The sequence below is a fragment of the Pongo pygmaeus genome, chromosome 2 (assembly GCF_028885625.2).
Source record: "Pongo pygmaeus isolate AG05252 chromosome 2, NHGRI_mPonPyg2-v2.0_pri, whole genome shotgun sequence".
NCBI lineage: Eukaryota > Metazoa > Chordata > Mammalia > Primates > Hominidae > Pongo > Pongo pygmaeus.
The window spans coordinates 187,717,202-187,735,602 of NC_085930.1; the positions used below are offsets into that span (position 1 = coordinate 187,717,202).

The 18,401-nt window shown below is 38.0% G+C and overlaps 1 protein-coding gene across 1 annotated transcript in view; it reads left to right on the forward strand.

Moving 5' to 3' along the window:
* Positions 1-1,147: 1,147 nt before the first annotated feature.
* KCNMB2 (potassium calcium-activated channel subfamily M regulatory beta subunit 2) overlaps positions 1,148-18,401 on the forward strand; it is a 302,680-nt gene continuing 285,426 nt past the window's right edge. Inside the window, exon 1 of the mRNA XM_063661417.1 lies at positions 1,148-1,574. The gene's annotated coding sequence lies outside the window, so the exon portion shown is untranslated. The remainder of the gene's footprint in view (positions 1,575-18,401) is intronic.

The following is an 18,401-nucleotide window of genomic DNA, read 5'->3' on the forward strand; positions in this document are numbered from 1 at the left end:
AGAGAGTGACAGAGAGAGGAAAAGAAAAGAAAAGAAAAGAACGAGAGAGAGGGAGAGAGGGAAGGAGGGAGGGAGGGAGGGAGGAAGGAAGGAAAGAAGGAAGGAAGGAAGGAAAGAAGACAGGGAGGGAGGGAGGGACAAAGGAGTGGAGGAAACAGCATCTTTGCTTTATCAGACATCTGAGCAATTCAGATATTCAGTTATTACATATAAAATAATGGATGCTATGACTCGATCATTGGAGCATTTCTAGATTACAAAACTACCCATAATTAAATAGTGGTGATTTATAATCATTCTCTCCAATATTTTGTTGTAGTAGTTTGTAGCAGTTTTTGTTTGTTAATTGCTACTCATTTTTAGTTCTATAGGCCAGTATAATACATGTCCATCCATATTACATCTGCTGCTCTCTTTAAGCCCTTCTCTGGAGCACACCATCTAGTTTGCGTAGTAACTACTACAAAACTATCGCTCCTGGGGTAACAGGAAGAAAGGAAATGTGGAAGAGAATGAATAAATTGGGTAGTTCTACTAAGAACTTTCTCCGCTTCCTTACTTGCAAAGGTACTTAACTTTTCAGAGGAGCACTTCCAGCTAACTGATACCCTCTTCTCTGACCAATGTTAAGAAATCCCTCTTCTGTCTTCCACGATCATGACTGTCCAAAGTGGAGCAAGATAGCGTACACATTCCCATTCTTTCCATCCACCATTCATTCTTTCCGTTTGACAGTTGTGCACGGCATGTGATTGCTTCAGCCTGAAACACAAAGCTTTGTAAGTCAGCATAAAATAAACACTTTATACACTAAATGATCCATTCAGTCTAGTTGATCTATAATTTGAGATTTTGTGTACATGCGTACCTTAAGTCATATCTCAGTAATAATGACAACTTTTCCTATTTGGATTGATTCTCATACCTAACTCCAGAGAACACTTATTTTTGTAACTGGGAAGAGCAGGAATCCCTTACTGGGAGTGAGAGAATTGTTTGGAGAATCCTAGAGTGTTTACTACCAAGTTCGCTTTCCATATCGAAAGTATCTATTTGGCTCTCTCACCTATAGTTAAGGAGGATTTGGAAATCTGATCCAGTGCAGGGCGATGTCGGTCTGGGAAGGAAGACTGTGAGCCCTCTCTCCCTTTTTAATATGAGAATTCGAAAGCAGTGGGGAAGTGATGTTGGACCTATCACAGCATTTCTAACAGACAGCCTATTACAGTATTTAATAAAAACAGAAACAGCATGCCTATCATAGGCTAATAAATCCTACCTCCTGCACGCTTTAAAACAGTATGAAGCAGCTTTAACGGAGCTCCAGATAACTAATTTCAAGCATGGCTGTCTAGCGTGCCTGTCACTCCTATTGTCCTTCCAAACTCTTTCAGACATTTTGAGCAGGGAGTATTAAAGCTATGAGTTAGAAAGGGTTGTGACATTAATGGTCCACAAAGGCTTTTGACACAAGAGGTAATGATGATTACCGGTGGCTATTTGGAGGACTGCACTGGATCGCTGTCACTAAAAATTAAGCGTGGCTTTTGAGGAAGATGTGACAACTACCGGAGGTAGGATTTGCATGTAAAACAAAGGAATCTGTTGCTGTTTCATGCTTTTTGTTTGTTCTGTGGCGTGCGGATCGTGAATTGCAGCCAGGTGCGGAGTGAGAAGCAGCAAGAGGAGGGAGAGGGGAGTGGGAGATGGTCTGCTTAGAGCAAAACACAGTGGATAGTGTTATGTTTTATGGCAGAAATGCCTCCAGGACAAACTGGCTCCAGGCTTATAGCCTGCTGAGTGTGCATTCCACGTTGCTTTTCCTGTGGAGTAGAATGCTTAGAGGTCACGAAGGAAACACTTTGCCTCTTATCTGTGGTGCCAGCCGGGCTATTGGTAGGGTTGAGTGAAGACTTTCGTGGGTGGAAGGCATAAAGGTCCAAGAAAAATAAAGAGGAAGCGGTCCTTAAGATTTGAAACCTGTTAGATAAATATTTTATTTCTACAGTCAATGTGTTTTGATGGTCAGAGTCTGATTTTTCAAAGGGGAAATTGGAAGATTACGACAAATTTCCCTGACAAAGAACTATTTCCTATGTAATCTATTATAAAAGAAAATTGGGTACCTTCGTCCGTTTTGCATATTGAAAGGCTGACCCACACTGTTTGGGTTCATGGTTTTCCTAAGCACAGCAAGAGTTTTCCACTAAAAGAAGGGGCTTTCTCTCGGTTCCTGCTCTTGCTTTTCAACAACTGCCGGGGCTGCAGATGGAAATGGTGATTCGTTAGAGGTTATGGACTTGACATTTTACCTTTTTGTTTTGTTTTGTTTTTTAAATGAACAGCATAAAAACACAATTTTCCTTCAAAGATGGGAGGGGCTGTTGGGTTCCAAAGGAACCCAGAGGAACTTATTATACTGCTTTGTACTTTATATGGGATCAGTATAGCACAATCAGAAAAGGAAATGTCAGGAAATCACAGGCTGAGATTTCTAAGGCAAAAGTACAATGATCAGAAACCAGTGTTTTCTCAACTTGATCTATGGTGCAAATTTCAGTCTTTGTCATTGCATATGACCCTCAATGTGAAGTGGCAGAAACATAGTAAGTGAATTTCTCTCTCGGTGCTGTTGTGTTGTTACCCAGCGGACTTCACGTACTCTGGGCTGTAAAGATGTTGCTTTATATTCTGAAAAACTCTATATTCTGAGGCATAGATTGGTTATAACGAATGGCAGATACATGATATAATTGTAAATTTATAAAAGAATGCAATATTCTTCAAATGCATCTAAAACTTCCATACTAATGCAGAATTAACTAGAAATAAAAGTAAAAGACAATTAGAGTATGTTTGTTTTCAGCTAAATACTGCAATTAAGGATAAATAGGGCTTTTGCTCTTCTCTGATGCAGTTGAGTTTGTGTATTTGTGAGCTTCTACATATATACTGTAATCCACATACAAAGTTGAAATCATTGCCCCATAGTAGGTAGCATCTATGTTAAAGTTTCCTGTTTGTTTTTCCTAACAGTGTGGTGGATTTTACTGAACCAGCCGAACTCTCTTGGCTGGTCTTTACGTGACCAGACCACATGTCCACGAAATGACTGTATGGAATTCTTGGTGCATTTGATAGCTATGACATCGTTTTCTGCTTCTGTGTGGCCAGTGAAATGTGTGCCCTTGACCTTGTAAAGTCCCTTCTCCAGCCAACTGACCAGTCAAGAATGCATGTATAGAAAGAGAGAGCTCAAAATACACAAACAAAAATACACACGTACATTTTACTTACTGTTGTTAGAGGTTTACAAATTGATATTATTTCTATTATTTTCATTAATTTCATTAAGGGTAAAAGGACTTTCACTGCCTCTGGTCTTACCAATATCTTCTGAATCTAATTGCATCAGGTATTTACTTTAGAGGCAATTCATGCCATGAAAGTTGTCAACAGGAGAAATTATTTTGCTATGGTTATGCTCATAATACTTTACTGATAAACTAAAACGAATTTTCACAATTTTCACAGATTGATGAGGAAAAAGTTTCTGTATTAATTCTTGATGATGTATGTGTCTGGACTGTACGCCCGCAACATGAAAAATATAGAGGAGATATGGTGCTTGTTTTTTTTTCTTTGTAAGCTGTGAGGAAAGCCAAACCAAGTAATTTAGTCAAAACAATCTACTTTGTATCACAAATTAATTTCATTGCCTGTTTACATTGGTAGATATCAGCCAAAACATTTTGAGATATCTTTTTCTTTCAGCTTCTGCTACATCTAGTAATAAAAAACAAGCAATTCTCCAGCTATGCAAAAAGCAAGTCTGCAATCCCCCTTGATATAAAAAATAAGCACAGCTTTAGTCAGTCTTGTTTCCTCAGTCCCCATGGGTAACACAGCCATCGTATCAGTCACCAAGACACTTAGAATCCAGAGTTGTCCTTGTTCTCTGTCTTTCTTATATACACAGACAGTCATCATCCTACTTTATTGGAAGATATTTGACCAGATATTTCTCAAACTAACACAATCTTCCCCTTTGATCATCTCTCCCTCTCATCAAAATATAATTAAAAATAAAGCTTCCAAAAATATTTCTGCTATTATATCAAATAAAAAAGCAGACTGCAAGAATGTATATATAATTTTGTTAATGCATATGTGTGTATGAAAAAAACTGGAAAAAAATGCATCAAAATGTTAACAGCAGTTATCTCAGTGAGGTGGAATTGGTGCATTTTATTCTCTTCATACATTTGCACGGTTGCTATTTTTTTCAAAGAGCATCTATTATATCAATAGTAAGAATAAGACATATCATAAAAGTTTATCTCTACCTCCTGTTGCCATCTTTGCCTGTGATCCTGCTGCATATCATGTAGTATGTCTTTACCTCAAATTCCAAAGTCATTTGCTTGTCTAAGCACAACTGATTAAAGATGCCATTCCATTGTCAAATCCTCTTCATCTTTAGGTTTCTTGGTACTTCAAGAAAAACAGCATTACCCTTTTTCAGAGACTGACTCCTACCTCTTAACTCAGGTTTCTGAAAAACGGGGAAAGAGAGAGAGAGAGAGAGTGTGTGTGTGTGTGTGTTGAGTGTGCGTGTGTGTGTGTGTATGATTTCTCCTTATTTTATAAATAGAGGCTTTTTCAATCTCCTGCTGGTTCTTCATTATTTCCTAAATCTTTAAATATTGGAGTGTTCCATGGATCAACTATAAATTTCATCTTTATCTATACTTAAGCCCTAAATGAGTTCAATCAAGTTTCAAGCCCTCAGAAACTTCCCCTATACTGAGAGCTCACAAATTCTAATCTCTAACCTTGACTTTTCCTCTAACCTCGACTTTTCCTCTAACCTCCATACTTACATATCCAACTACCTACCTAACATTTCCACTTAAATGTCTTACAGGCGTCTCACACAGGATATGTGCAAAATCAACTTTCGGAATTCCACAAAATGTCCTCCTTCTATATTTTTCTCCATCTGTGTAAATGGGAACTTCACTGTTGCACATGCTCAGAAGAAAAACCTTGGAGTCCTCTGTGATTCTCTCTTTCTTTCGCACATCACGGGAAATCCTAATGCCTCTACCTTCAAACTATGCCTAGCTTTAATTATTTCTTGTCATTTCCACTGCTACCACTCTGGGCAAGTCACTACCAACTCTCACATTATTACATATTTTTCACAGTTGGTCTCTTACTTCTGCCTCCCTTCTCCCACCCACACGTTCTATTCTCTACCCAACACCGGTGGTCATTTCAATATTGACGTTAAGTCATACCTTCTGCTCAAAAGCCTCCGATGTCTTTCTGTATGACTGCAGATAGAAGCCAAGGCCTTACAGTGGCCCGTGTGCCCTGGAATAATCTGGTTCCTCCCTGTACCCTTCTGCTACCACTCTTTCCCATTCCACTGCCACCACGCTGGCCTCCTGGGCTAGTGCTCAAATCCACCAAGCACTCTCAAACCTCAGAGCCTTTGACTTGCTCTGCCTGCTGCCTAAAGAATTCTTCCCCTGCATAGTCACTTGACTCAGTTCTTTACCTTTTTTCAGGTTTCTGCTGAATGTCAGAAAACTTCCCTGAAAACACCTTTCAAATCACACCCCTTTGTACACTTATTATTCCCAGACAATGCTTTCTTTTTCTCCATAGCATACCATATTATCCCCAGGACATTACATGCTAAGATTTTATTGTCTATCTCCCTTATCCTCAGTTGTAAACTCTATGAAAGCAGGAATTTTTATTTACTTTCTGAAGTATTCATAGCACGTAGAATAGGGCCTCTTATGTAGTAGGCACTTAATGAACAATTGTCAAACGAATGAACAAATTGTTCAATGTAGTAATTAAATGTTTTCCTTCATCAAAATCCATTAGTAGCATTAGATTCCAAGTATAAGATTTTCAACCTCAGAGTCAGAGCTCTGTGTCATAACACTCTGTTGCTTTTTCCAAAGAGAAAAATATTGAGCACCTTCAAGAAAGTTAAGGAAATTTATCAGGATGGTTTTCTTTCCCCTCCCTGCACAGGAGGGTAAAAAAATCACATCACTGATTCCAATCCATGTCAAAGCAAATAAAAATTCAATTTGTCTGAATTTGATCTTATCCAAATGATGACTTCTATTTCAAAAAGGACATTTTCACAGATCTCCTATACAAATGACTATAAATGTTGACACGTCCTATATTTTCTTTCCTCTCCCCTGGAGATGAGGAAAGGGATGGTAAAACCAAGTTGGAAGTGATGATTGGGGTCAGTATGGCTTTCTAAGTGCACAAGCCCCAGTAACCTGTGCAGCAGTAGGAATCAGTTAATACTAATCAATAATCGTACTATTCATTTACACTTTCAAAATCAGCATGGTACAATCTCATGGTCTGTTAAACAGTGACATCTCTACCACTTATACATTTTTTCAACTAATTAAAATATTATATAATAATCTTATTGTACAAATTGGATTTAAATAATAATGTCCAATATTTCTAGAATGTTTTATAGTGTCAAGAGGTAGTGTGATGTGAAAAGAATGCAGCATCTGAGACAAACACAAGCATTAAGACAAGATAAACTTGGTTTGAATCTCACCTTTTCTACTTCATGTTGTTAGATATGAGCTCTAAATTTCTTTTCAAAGAATTAATATCAGTATGTTCAATTCTTTGCCTTCTACTTTTAAACTTAACTTCCTCATAAAGCAACCTTTTTCGATTACCTACTCCACCTGACTCATTCCGATTACCTGCTCCACCCTAACTCATTCAGATTACCTGCTACCTGCTCTGCCCCGACTCCTGCCAAAGCACTCACCCTGTCATTCTCTTTAAATTAGCCAATTGGAATTAGTTTATCCTGTGCGGTCTAACCCCAGCCAATAGGGGAACAACACAGCAGCAGGGGCCACATGTGTCAGGGATAAGGACCCCTTCCCCTCCCTTGTCCAAGTGTGCGCTCACCATTGCTCCATCTGTAAGGGTGCACCCTTCTATAGAAGTAACTTGTCTTGCTGAGAATTAAAAAGAAAATTTTACATTCGAGTGTTATTCCTTTTGCAGCACCGAAACTTTATATTTAACAATAGCTACATGATGTTGGGCAAGTTTCTTAAACCTTACTGAGCCTCAGTTTCTTCAGTGGTAATTGGTGACAGTAGTAACTACCTGGTTGGGTTGAAGATTAAATGTCATAATATATACCACTTTCCCATTAGAGTAACTGGCTCAGAGGAGAAGCTCAAAAAGTAATAGTTATCTCATTACTATTGTTATTTAATCTTCACAGCATACCTCAGCAGTAGATATTATACCTTCCATTGAACAGATAAGAAAACTCAGAAGTAGGAAAGTTAATCAAATTGCTCAAGGTCAAAGAACTACTATGCTATCAAAATTTACTCTCTATTCAGCTGTAAAGACTCCTGATAAATTGAATGTTAGATTAACTGTCTTTAATGTATTTGATGACTGAAGGCTACTGGTGGTTAGGAGAATTTTTTTAAAGGAAGGATCTAAAGAATAGAATTTTCTTTCATATTTGAACAATACAGATGTCTCATGTACTCCTTACCTAAACAAAAGTACACTCAAACTCCTAGGAAACAATCTGAATTAATGCAAATTTACAAATTAAGAAAGCCCTTCTTAGACACTCCATATAATGGGGTATTAGGAAACCAGTTTCACAGCCCTGAATATCTTAGTTTGAATCCCAGTTCTGCATCTTGCCTGAGTCTCCCTTTCCTCAGAAGAAATATAGGTAGTAATGGTATATTATTCATGGGGTCACAAGGATTAAATGAAATAACCTGTGCCCAGGTGTTAGTACCATGCTTGGCACAAATTAATGCATAATGCCTATGACCTATTTGTATTAAACTATTATTATCTAAGATGAAACTATAAACTTTAATTGTATATATTATAATACTGCGAGATTTGGTTTAAAGGCCCCCTTTAGTTTTTACTTCTTGGCATTTCATGTCTCCAAACTCATTCAAGAGATGTCATTTAAGAGTCATTTGACCAGAACCAGAAACCAATTTTCCTGAAGTGTATGACATTTGCTCACTGCTTATTAGGTCCAAATGAAAGAAGCAATTCTGGAAAAATCAAAGAAAATGTCTGCCTCTCTGAGATACCATACCTAATTCTATAATTCACATACCTGGGACAGAACTTCAACCCAGTACCTTGTCAGACTTCAGCTTCAACATGTCCAGTGTCTTCACTCTGTCTGTGGCTACACTGACTGAAACCCTGAGAAACTGACCAGGTGAATGCACGATCATACAAATGACTTCAGTGCACAACGTGCGTGAAATTGGGAATTAGCCTCATCAGTTACTCTAGATTTAGCATTAATTTTTGAATCCAAAGGGTGTTTCATTTAATTGCTCAATAAAAATATCACTACCTCCAATTAAACTATTGGGAAACTCTCAAATCCTGATCTACTACATAGGTTAAACTTTCCTTTTCTTCAGTCAATTCGGAGCTTCATTCTGTACCAAAAAACTTCTCAAATTTCTGATTCCTGAAGCTTGGGAACTAATGGTTGAATTTTGGGGGATGTGTTCTTTAATATTTTGTAATTTCTCATATCTTCCTCTGTAAGTGCAACTGGTCCCAACACTAGTATCTCTCTCCAAAAGTGTGTATGTGTCACTGTCATAAAAATGTCACAGATTTTTAGGATTGGATTTTTTTCTTAATCTTCACAATATGTTGCTCCTTTTTGTCGCAAAAATACTCCATGCGTAATTCTACCACAGTCCTTATTACATTATGCTGTGATCTTTGGTTCACTTACCTGCCTCCTTCCACCCCTCCTTAAACTGTAAGTCTCTGAAAGGTTAAGGACTAGGTCATCGTCATCACAGTACTTTCCGTGCCTAGCAGACTTCATGGCAGTAGTTAATGCTCAATAAGTGTTTCTTGAAAGAACAAATCAGTCATATCTATAGTAGATTTCTTAGTGTCCAGTTTGACCTAAAAAGGGTAAATGCCCACATGGTCAAAAAAATCATACGCCTCAGAAATACAGTGCTGCAGGGAATTATTTTATAATAATTAAGCCCTGGATCTGCCATGGGCTCACTAAACTCTCATTCACCCGGCCTCTCACCTCTTCTCTTTATATTCCCAGGCCCACATCAGATGCTCTTTTTGACTGTTTCTCTCTCCCTTTCTCTCTGCTGTCTGCCCACAGCCACTACCCTATTTTTCTAAAGCACATGGTGGGACCTTCCATTCAAAGCTGACTTTGAGTTTGACAGTGCAGACAGCAAATGCCTAAACCCCCTCCTCATCAAAGCCAGGGTGACAGATGATCCTGGGTGAGAATTTCAGCTCTGGGGAGGGGAGGAAATGAATCAGCAGTCAAATGTCAATTCTGCTGACTTCTTAGGAAAGAAAGAGAAGATACTTATAATACTGGACAGGAGGGCTTTGGCTTACATTTGCCAGCATTATACTAAATAGGGAAAATGTCAGCTGAATCCCACATGTGGATTCCTTGTCATCTTGGTGTTTTCCTGAGTGTAAAATTAAAACTCCAAAAGATTCTGGACATCAGAGCTCATTTTCAGTTTTCAACAAATCTATCTGATGAGAAAAAAAAATAGGCAAGTAGTAAAATATGCAACTAAAATTTTAAAGTCTAAGTTTTAGCCAGATAATTAGGTTGCAAACTCATTGAAAGCAGCAACGATGTTTTTTATAAATCTCAGGTGACTAGAACTATATTAAATATATACAATAGGTTTTTTAAAAACAACCTCTTGATTAATATATGCCCTCCTCCTCACCCTATACCCTGAGGTAAAGCCATATTAGGGAAATCAAGTAAATGCCTTATCTTTATTTACCAGGCTGCTTGACTGGGGATTTAGGGTTCCAGAAACCACACAAGTTTTAATTCCACAGAATCCCCTTTGCACACCATGGTGTAGAGAGGGCTCTTATAAACGGGGAAGGAAAGAGCAGCTTGTGAGTTCTGATGCTGCCTGTTTTTTTTTGTAGAATCCTATCACTCACAGGCATTTCTATGATTGGAAATCATTTACAAAATTAGTCCACATAGGATTTTTACTAAAGAGGATTCAATTTGGGAATTTCTCGAAACAAAGCCCTTACTACACTATGTGTGTCTGGGAATGTCACTGACATAGTTCAGGACTTCATAAATAATGAGTTTAGTTTTGTAAGACATTTGAACTCTTTTCCTCATTGGATTTTTCACTGAAAAGCTGGTAAAGGTCAAGCACCTGACTCCATAACTCATCCACAAAGGTAAAATATCTCTCAAAGTAAAACTCTGAGAAAGTTAAAAATAGCCAGCAATTCAAATGCAAATCTAGAATCTTTCTTTCTTTGCATCAGATGCAGAGAATCATTCTGGACATGCTGCATAAGGCACTTTATGAGAAGGATAGAGAAGCAGTTGGTAAATCTTGCTCGTGAGATAATTCTTGAATGTCTTGAGTTTGGTTTTGCATAAGCATCTGAAAATTTTAGACTATATGAAGAATGTATAGTCCCATCAAACTGAACTAAAACTCCTCCAGAAGGATCCTATTTCTGTAGAAATTCTGGAACTATTGGTTGTCTCTGGATTGTTTGTTTGTTTCCTACTATATTTCAAATGAGGAAAGTAGAAGAAGGGGGAATAAAAACCTGACATCCAGAAGAAAATAATACCTAACTTTAGAGGCCACATTTTAATCACATTTTAACAGGATTAGTCCCATTTCTCCCTCTCTGTGAAGATGGTCATTCACTTGTTTAACTTTGCTTCATGGTGGTTTTATTTGTGTGGTGCTTGGGAACAGCCATGTGAGGCTCTCTGTGTAGATAACTCAAGGTAACTGTTTGCTTTGAAAACATAAAAATAGAACAGCACAGGACTCATTTCTCTGTTGGAATGAATCAAAAGAAAAGTTGAGAGAGAGAAATAAAGTTTATGTACAAAGGCGAAGGAAGGTTTAAATAACATATACCCAAATATGAGAAAATTTTTGTAGGTATAGAAAATACAACAATAGAACTGGTACAAAGAAAACTGGCTAGAGAATGTCTATAACAATCTGCTTCTCAATCGTCTAGGTCTATTTCCCCATTGACATGTGGATTTAGTGTTTGCTGAACTGAAAGTGAAAAAAAAATGGTATAAAGAAAACAAATGTGCTCTGATTTACATGCCTATATGAAGAAAGCTGTCTTTTTTCATATAAGCATATAAAGTTGTAATTTTGATTTCAGGCACATGGTGGCATTTAGTATGTTTATTGTAGCTTACATTCTAGTGAGAAGTAATAAGAAAATTAATAAACAAGATAAAAAGGAAGCTACTTACTTCACCTCAACCTATGAACTTCCTAAGGTGTCTACACATTTTAAAAATTCATTCTCCATCCTACTACACTTTAAATTATAGCCTGTTACAGGGAGTAAGTGGGGACTGTGCCCTGACAGAGTGTCAATGTGTCTGGAGAGCAAGAGTCAGCAGCATGTATTTGGAAATAAGGCTAAAAAGTAGAAAAAAAGCCATGCTAGGTAAGACCTTACAGGTCACATTAATGAGTTTGCTCATCATTCTAAGAGGAATGGAAAGCCATCCAAGGTATTAAGCAGGGGGCTGACAAGGTAGTTGCGCTTTCCAAAGGTATCTATGACTGCAATGTTGTGATCAAAATGGAGAAGAACAAAAGTGGATGCCAAGAAGCCAGATGAAAGTCTACTGTAGTAATCCAGATGATGCTAGCCTAGCCCAGGCAGCAGTGAGATGGCAGAAAGATGGCCAGAAGAATATGTGTCAGGAAAGTGCTATATTTGAGTACATTCCCAATGTTCACGTGACAGAAACTTAATCCCCAATGCAACAGTGTTAAAAGGTGGGACCTTTAGATGAGTAGGTCATGAGTGCTCTGCCCTCAAGAATGGATTAATGCCATTTTTGCTGGAGTGGGTTAGTTATTGTGGAAGTGAGTCCCTAATAAAAGGACAAGTTGGGCCCCCTTTTCCTCCTTCACTTCTCTCTTACGTGTGTGTGCTCTCTTGCTCTTCCGCTTTCCACCATTGGCCCCTTGACCTTGAACTCCCCAGCCTCCAGGTATGTAAGAAATAAATCTCTGTTCTGTATAAATTACTCAGTCTCAGGTATTCTGTTATAGCAGCATAAAATGAACTAAGACAAAAAATCACTTCATAGAGTTGTTTATGGACTATATTTGAGATGTGGGTAGAGAAAGAGATGATGTCAAGGATAACGCTATATTTCTGGTTAAACAACTGGATAGATGGTGAGATTATGGAACACTGGAAAAGGACTACAGTTCCCTTTCATCAAAAAACATTTTAAAATTATAGTGTATACTCACTGCCTCTACTTCATATATGTGTGTGTATGTGTATGTGTATGTATGTATGTGTGTATGTATGTATGTGTGTATGTATGCATGTATACTCTTGAAATCCTCTCTTGACTTGAATTACGTTTAACTATTTAACTTCCCAGGTTCTCTCCTACTTTATAGTTCTTTTTATCTTTTCTCCTTTCCTGGGCTCTTTATCTTCTCTTACTCTTCAGAGCTTTTTACAGTAATTGCAAATATCATCTATCTACACTTAAAACCCAAGCCATCTCTCCAGCTGCAACCTTGCTCTTCCAACCCAAGTCCTATGTTGTCTACTACCTATGTTGACATTTCCCTGTGGCTGTCACCTTTAGACTTCAAAATTCACTTGGCAAAATTAAACTCTTATCAGACCTAATAAATCTATACTGTCTCATGTTTCTATTCATTGTACCACAAATCTTCCAGCTATTAAAGCCAATAATTGTCTTCGAATCCTCTTCCAATGATAGATCTAATTGGCCTACAGATTCTTCTTTCAAAATATCTTTTGTTTCTGTCACTTTTCTCTTCAGAGACAAATAAAGTCCCTTTATTGGCACACTTTGGTTATTAAGATAGTTTGCTAAATAACCTCCTCAACTCTACCCTCATATTTTTCAAAGTGGTAGTTATTGAATCACCTGCACAAGAATTATCTGGGGAGCTTTGTAAAAACATCAATTCATGTGGCCCATATTTAATCAGAATCTTTTTGGGTAAGGCCTGGAAATTTACCAAATATTATACATAGATCTATTATATATTATACATTTTGAGAAAACAATTTTGCATTCTCTTTCTGCCCTGGGTTTCTTCTGCATAGATCATGCAAATGAATAGTTTCAAAGCATGACCTTGATCATGGAACTTCCCTCATCACAGCCATTGGCTCTCACTTAACCAAGCAAATCAAGTCTCCTAGGACTAGATGTCAAGACCCTCCAATTTTTGATGGCCAGGGGAATTTCTAGCCTAATCCTTACCTCCCTTCTCTCACCCTGTTACAACTAAACTATACTACTTGCCATATCTCAAGCATGCCTATCATGTCTTTATATCTCTGTCCCTGAGCCCCATGCATTTCAAACCTCCAGAAAAGGTCTCTTTCCCCTATCATTTCCACCTGTCAAAATCTACCAGTTCTCAATGGTTCCTCTTAAATATAAAGCCTCCCCTTAATCCTTTCCCATTTTTCCTCTTCCTTTTCTATTCCTTTCACTCCAAGCTATAAGGAGCCTCTCCAATCTTTGAACTCCTTCAGCAGATTTTACCTTTTGGTACTTGCTTGTAACATAACTATATGTATAAATAAGTTTTCCTTTTTTACTTCTACTTACAAAATTGAAGACAGGAACTATATTTTATGAAAAGATGAATTGATGAATAGAAAGAAAGTTGACCAGAGTTCAAAATCCATCTAGTGGATGTCCTTGGGCAAATAATTGAGTTCCCTTATTAAGTGAGATTATGTCACTTACTTTATAGAATTTTGATCAGTATAAATAGAGGTATCTTATAAAAAGATAAGCAATATGAAATGGCTAATATTTTATTTTCAATAACAAAACGGAAATTTCATTATACCTGGTGGTTCTCTATATTTTAGTACGCTTTTCTTTAAAATATTGTTGTATACTATGCTTTACATCCACTTTACACATATTGCCCACTGAATATATAAATGAATATAGTAATGCTATACCTATTAGCATGAAGAGAGAGAAGAGTTAGAGAGACTCTGAAGTAGAGAGAAGAGAGAAAAGAAGGGAAACAATCTGCCTCAGGGCTTACCTTGTCTCTTCATTTTTCTTTTTTTTTTTTTTTTTCTTGAGATGCAGTCTCACTCTATCATCCAGGCTGTAGTGCAATGGCACGATCTTGGCTCACTGCAATCTCTGCCTCCCGGGTTCAAGCGATTCTCCTGCCCCAGCCTCCCAAGTAGCTGGAATTACAGGCACACACCACCACGCCCAGCATTTTTTTTTTTTTTTTTTTTTTTTGTATTTTTAGTAGAGATGAGGTTTCACCATGTTGGCCAGGCTGGTCTTGAACACCTGACCTCAGGTGATCCGCCTGCTCAGCCTCCCAGAGTGCTGGGATTATAGGCGTGAACCACCACGTCGGGCTGCCTGTTCCTTTTTCAAAGCAGGTGAGCACACAGCAGTTTTAACAATAAGCTAAAGCAAGCTCTTTTCTAATGAGAGAGTTCTGTTAAATAAAGGTCAACAAGAAAAGTAACAACACTCATTGTCTCTTGTTTATGGTCCATCTGAGCATCATGCAAACTTGCTCAAATTTCTCTCCTGTGCATTGTTATTTTACCTAGAGTTTATCTAAATCACATTACGCTCTACCCTGGCTGGAATTCTTTGTCATTAATCAGAATAACAACAATGTTTCCAAATGTAACTTACAAAAAAAGTATGCATATTTTTTTTCTCTTCAGCTTTCTATCCCCTTGCATTATTTATGAAAAGAAAAATACCTCTTGACCAGTTAACTTAAAGGAAACTCTTACCTTGATAAGGTCAGTGTTACGTTGGCTAAACAAGTAAATTAAGTAAGGAATTGATGTCATTCTCAGATTCTTACTTTAATCTTCAGACTTTGCAACCCCAAGGAGAGATTCTTTGTCTAATACTTCCTTTGTTAAAAAATGATTTGCCCAGCCGGGCACAGTGGCTCACGCCTGCAATCCCAGCACTTTGGGAGGCCGAGGCAGGCGGATCATGAGGTCAGGAGATCGAGACTATCACGGTGAAACCCCATCTCTACTAAAAATACACAAAAAAAAATTAGCCGGGCGTGGTGGCGGGCACCTGTAGTCCCAGCTGCTCGGGAGGCAGAGGCAGGAGAATGGCATGAACCCGGGAGGCAGAGCTTGCAGTGAGCCGAGATAGTGCCACTGCACTCCAGCCTGGGGGACAGAGTGAGACTCCGTCTCAAAAAAAAAAAAAAAAAAAAAAGATTTGCCCCATGAAGGCATTACAATAAAAGAGGTCCTTGAGGATTATACATTATTCAAGAGGTATGTCAAGTTCCCAGGAGTTAGGAGTGAGATATGAGACAAATGCCATACAAAGGTACACAGTGCTTTCGACATTTTAATAGAAAAAAGTATTACGAACAGAAGCTAAGAAAAGAACAAAGCTCTAAGAAGGAACATCAGTATTAGCAGGGTTCCAATCTCTTTTTTGCCACTAGTGTGGCAATTATGTGATATTGAGCAAGTTAGTTAGCATCTTGATGCCTCAGTTTCCTCCTCTGTAAAATGGGATCCGAATACCTGCCACACAAGGGCTTTGTATAAGTTAAATGAAATCATGTATGCCACGTGGCTAGCACAGTGCAGCACATAGTAGCATTTCAATAAATGACTCCTGTTTTTATTATTAAGACGAGAGTGGGTAATCATGTCAAATATTACAGAGAATTCAAAGGAAGGGCTTTGGATTTTGGATTTTGGATCTGAATTCAATGACAAAGCGGGAGAACATTTTCCACAAAGAGGATAAGCACCAAAATCAGGTTGCAATGACATTAAAGGACTGAGCAAGTGGTGAGGATGCGGATTTTTCTTTCCAAGAAAAAATTTTCCCCAAAAGGAAAGTAAGAGTGAGGGCAGTTGACGAAGGGCTGGTGAGGATGAAGAAACAGTACAGATGCTTTTTCTTCCCAGAGGCTGGCTGTGAGGGCTTTTTGGTAGTTGATGAACTAGTATCTTATCCTATTTTGTAGATTACACATTGAATTCACTCTAAACTTATCTCCTATTATTCTCACAACTCTGTGTGGTGAGCATCACCATCCCCATTTAGGACAGAAAAACTGAAGTTAAAAAGCATTGAAAGTCCTATCCCAAGTCCCATGACAAGTAATGGCAGAGCCAGGCTTTCCACCAGCTCTTCTAATGTAAACTGCAGGCCACACTGCCTGACCTAACTGTGAACCCATCACTTCAGCCTTTTGAACCTTCTTCACTAAGACGAGTGCATTTCCAGAGAGGATTTGGAGGGAAAATCCTTGGAGAAATAGTTGTTTATTCTAAAGGGGCCACTGCTAACAAGTCCTTAAAAATATCCACAATGTTACACAACATTGTGTAACATTTGTAGCTGGCAGACAGTTTATACAATAATATCAGTTATAGCTTGTGAGCCCTTATTAAGTGCAAGGATTGTACTAGGCATTTTACCTGCATTCTGTCATTTAAAGTTCAGAACAGTCCTAAAATCCCTATCATGCACTTGAGAAATCTGTCGCTCAGAAAGCATGATCAGCTTGCCCAAGGTACACAACTTGTAGATGGCAAAGCCAATATTCAAGCTGAAGCCTGCCAGACTGACAGATCTTCAAGTATCCCATTTGACACCTGCTGGCCATTTGACACACTTTCTTCCTAGGTACCAGTGTGCACAAGCCCCAAGTGTGCAGGTCTGGACTGTGAGGTCCTAAGAGGGCCACACCCAGAGCTCCGGAACCCAGAAGAAAGCACATGACTCACACACAAACGTCTGGGGCAGCTAACCCAGGCAATCTGCTTTCCTGTGGATCAAAATCTATCTTTTGTCTTTGTATATGCACAAGGTAATGCATGGCTGGTCCCCATCCAGACGCTGACCAAGGTTTACAGATACGATTCTAAATGTCGACTGTGGAAGAATGATGTAACAGCACTCCCACCACAAACTCCCACACTGAGGAGTTGTGAAAGAGAAAGAAGAGTCCAGCAAAGAAGGAAAATGTTTTATAACAGATTTCCTATTCTTTTCTTAACATATCATCAAATTGTTTCTCTATTTTTCTGCAGTTTTATTTTTTGAATTAAAAAACCCCCCAAAATATCCTATTCTTTTGCCACCATCTTAAGACAATTCAGTTTGACAACCCATTTCAGACAAAATACTATTATGCCTCTATTTTATTTACCTAATAATTTCCATAACTGTATATCAATGGTACTATAAGCTTTATTTTCTTTCTGTCTCATTTCCCCAAAATCAGCCTTGAGCTCATTAATATAATGCATGGGGCTGCTTTTCTATAAAATCACCTTTCCTCAAACTAGGTAGAATTTAGACCATAGTTCTTTCCATCTCTATTAATTCATTAAATATATATTTGTAACTGTTTTAACTCAAGCAAATATAATAAGTATCCTTGCTTTTGCTTTTATCTAAATTATAGGAATTCAAACAATCTATTATTCTAAAATTATAATTTGTATTCAAAAGCAATGTCCTAATAAGTCACATATTTTAAGCCTCAGTAGTCTGCTAGATTTGTGAATAAATACCATAGTCACTTCTGACAGCCCCCATAATGATGCTTAGATTTCTCTCTTCTTTGCTAATTAGTGCAGAGCTTGATGTTACTCGTGTTTCGAAGGCATAATAACGCCTACAGGTTTCTTACTGGTAGTTCTATAATAAAGATGAGGAGAAAACAACTGCCCTATGTTGTTATCTTAGCTGGATTTTTGTCACTGCTTGTCAACATGCTTCCTCTGCAGTGATATTGCATTCATTCATAATCACAAAAGAAAATCAATTTTAATAAAACATTAAAATGAAATTTCACCCAAACCTTCACCTGAAACTTGAACTTCTAAATTGCAGTTCATCTAAAGTCAGTTAAGATTTATGACAGATACATAAAATGTGAGGAAGGAAACAGATTTCCCTTATTATCCTACCTAAGTACCATCTGGCACCATGCTAGAAAAGAACCTGAAATCCTGGTTTGTGGCTAGTCTTAATCTGGATATGTTTGTAAGATTTGATTCCAACTTTTGAAAAATGAACTGAATATTGGCCAACACAGACTTTTAACAATGCGCACTGAAAACAAAATTAAAAGGCATGGACAAACCACTCAAATGCAAGAAATGATGGGCATTGTGACCCAGACACGGAAAGAGAGTTTTTGACTGAGGAATGTCACTCAGCACTGAGCATTCTCTGATCAGCTTCAGAG